This window comes from Octopus bimaculoides, chromosome 24, assembly GCF_046866305.1.
Source record: "Octopus bimaculoides isolate indiv1 chromosome 24, ASM4686630v1, whole genome shotgun sequence".
NCBI classification, from domain to species: domain Eukaryota; kingdom Metazoa; phylum Mollusca; class Cephalopoda; order Octopoda; family Octopodidae; genus Octopus; species Octopus bimaculoides.
Window position 1 is genome coordinate 27,412,301 of NC_142951.1, and position 3,449 is coordinate 27,415,749.

Below are 3,449 nucleotides of genomic sequence, written 5' to 3' on the forward strand. Positions count from 1 at the left end.
TATATATATAGATATAGATATAGATATATGTCTGGAATGTCCACGTAGTTTCACCCAATCCTCTCCGATACTACTCGAAACCAGTTGGGCTAAGGGTTTAAGTTGAAGGCATTAAGCCCCTGAGGCTATAGTAGAAGACACTTGCCTAAGACACTTGTTGTTTTTTTTACCTTTGAATTATATATATATATATATATATATATATATATATATATATGAGACGGGGTCTTTGCGTCTGTGTTTGTCCCGGCATCACTGCTTGACAACCGGTGTTGGTGTGTTTACGTCCTCGTAAACTAGCGGTTCGGTAGAGGAGATCGATAGTATAAGTGCTAGGCTCTAAAAAGAAAAAAAAAAATACTACTGAGTGTCGATTCAGTAGACTAAAAGTTTTTGAAGGCGACGCCCCGGCATTGCCGCAGCCTAATGACTGAGTAACAAGTAAAAAAATAAAATAAAAGAATATGGAGGTGCCTCGCTTTACAGCCACGTCACGTTACGAGATTTCGTGTTTACGGAAATAGTAGAGCACGACCACTGATTCATATTTTTTTCTGAAATAAGATCTCATATTTGATGGAAGGGTGTTACTCGATTACATCAACTCAGTACTTCACTAATACTTTATCGGAACGCCTTTTAAAAGACTGACTTTCGGAATGAAATACTTAAACGTTATGAAATAGCAGGCCCCATCAGTTGAAGAAGAAAGGTTTAAATTTAAGTAAAATAAAACAGTTATTAAATTTCAACAGCATAATCGTAACATATACGTAAACCATAAATTATAACCTTGCAAACTTAAGGCTAAACTTTAACCCCGAACTGTAATAATAAAAACTTAGATGAATATCTACCGTCTAAACAGAGAGCTTTTGTTTTAAATTTGTTTATGACCGGATTTAATATGATATTGTGTTACGTCTCTACAATTGATTTCGCCTACTTTTGTGATCTCTATTTCCATAATCTTTATATTGATGCTTTCAAAGGAAATCATTTCCTCTCCAGAGAACGAATGTGTACTACATAACCAGGGATATCAATCTACAAACTAGAATAATCTGAATTCAAGTTCTTAAATCCATTGAGACCCTGCTTAGAAGAAGAAAGATTGTATGAACAACTCGCTATCAGATAGGCTTTCGAGAATTATATAACACTTCCTGAATGATAACCGGTAAAATGTTTACAAAATATTGGCTAGAAAAGCTGACTTGTGAGTAGATAATATCTCACAGAATGTGTAAAGAAAAAAATAAAGAAAAAAGGCTGTCGAAAAATATTCTTAGAGATACAAATATCAGTTTCTAATTACTAAGGATGAGAATAGAATAAAGAACGGATCACGCAACAGCAACGTGTTCCTTACTAAAATAACTGGTCCTCCGTCGGTTACGGCGATGTGGGTTTCAGTTGATCCGATCAACGGAACAGCCAGCTCGTGAAATTAACGTGCATGTGGCTGAGCGCTCCACAGATATGTGTACCCTTTACGGGTACTCTACAAACATGCGCGTACTCTTAACAGTTTTGACACAGGCTGTGACGAGGCTGGCCTTTTGAAATACAGTACTAATGTATCACTCCAAAAGTCCAAAGGGTACTTATTTTTTCGATAAAATTTTTTGTCTTACCTCTAGGAAGAATGCCGGATAAATGGACAACCTAGAATGGATAACCTAGTACTCGAGTTTCGGACTTTCCAGAATACGTTTGTTATCATAAATCTGGTTAGTCTTCTTCAGCAAGGTTCACTGAAGATGTTTTATGTTAAAATTATAAATATTATTGCAATACAATGGTATTATTTTCCAGCTAAAAAAACTGTAAAGGTAGAATTCTACTTTTATACACACACACACACACACACATATATATATATATGTTCTATCTTTTTCAGGATGAAAGGATAAAACGCAAAGTCAAACTCAGACGGAATTTGAACTCAGAATTTGAACTCATGACGGACGAAATGCCGCTAAGCATTTTGCCCGGTGTATTAACGATTCTGCCAGCTCGTCACCTTACTGAAAGGGACTGTTAGAAAAGAATATTGAAGCTTTGTATGGAAAAGAGTGCTGAATAACAAAGCATAATTACTGTCTCAATATTCCAACTGGTTCAGTTGAACTTTTGAGAAAGTTTAAGCGAACTCAAGTAGATATAGCACCGGAGACGTTATCAAAATGTCATTTTCCTGTCATAGCAAACGCCGACAGATGATACGACAAATAATAAGGCTTCTACAATTTCGCAATATAGGTTTCTGTTATTAAATATCTACTGAAGACACGGCAAGATATCTTTTATTTTTATATTAATATCTCTTACCTGTTTCAGTCATTAGACTGCGGCCATGCTGGGGCACAGCCTTGAAAGATTTTTAGACGAATGAATCGAACCCCAGTACTTATTCTATCGATCCTTTTTTGCCGAACTGTTAGGTGTACGGAGATGTAAACACTCCAACACTCATATATACATATATATATATATATATATATATATATATATATATATATATATATATATATATATATATATATATATATATATATATATATATCTTTCTTTCCTTTCCCGAGCGTCTAGTAACACAATCTGTACCACGACCTCACGTTGTTGTTTTTGTTGTTGTTTTTTTTTGTATTTTTCCTTTTTGGAATATATATATATATATATATATATATATATATATATATATATATATATATATATATATATATATATATATATATATGTATATATATATATATATATATATATATATATATATATATATGTATATATATATATATATATATATATATGTATATATATATATATATATATATATATATATATATATATGAGCACAAACGGAAGACAACACGTAAGACAAATTTTAACAGACATATTAGTTTAACGCTTAAAAGAAGGGAAACAGCAATGACGGTTCGGACGATAGTCCTTCATCAGCAAAAAGTATCTTATGAGTAAAGATGGTGAGAAATTATAAAGAATAAGAAAATGTGATTGGAAAACGTATTGGTGGGGGCAGGTGAGTATACGGTTCAATGGTAGGTGTTAGAACGAGAGGAGGAGGTGGGATGATGTGTGTTTGCATTTGAGAGTATCCATATATAGAGATGTGATAGGGGAAGCTGAATGTGTGTAGGAGTTTTGCGAACGTAGAAGTGTGCACGTATGAGAGTTTAGTAGAGCTCGGATAATGCAGAAGGAAGGTGTGAAGCTGTTTATTGTATGGATGGCGTGTATTTTATGTAAGAGATAAACGTGGAGGTGTGGGTGGGGTGGGGGTGGGATAGGTGAGGATTTGGCAGGTGCGTGTGTGAGGTGGAAGGGAAGAAAGAAGAATGTGGAATTGGAGAAATAAACACGGACGAAAAACATAATACTTAATGAAAAAAAAAAAAGCATAAAATAAATTGTAAAGTGGAAACATT

General features: G+C 33.9%; 1 long non-coding RNA gene across 1 annotated transcript; it reads left to right on the forward strand.

Annotated features, from left to right (window-relative positions):
• Window positions 1-39: 39 nt before the first annotated feature.
• LOC128250778 (uncharacterized) lies at window positions 40-2,301 on the forward strand. The gene is made up of 2 exons (XR_008266754.2): window positions 40-1,733; window positions 1,904-2,301. It is a non-coding gene; the product is annotated as an uncharacterized LOC128250778 (long non-coding RNA).
• The last annotated feature ends 1,148 nt before the right edge of the window (window positions 2,302-3,449 follow it).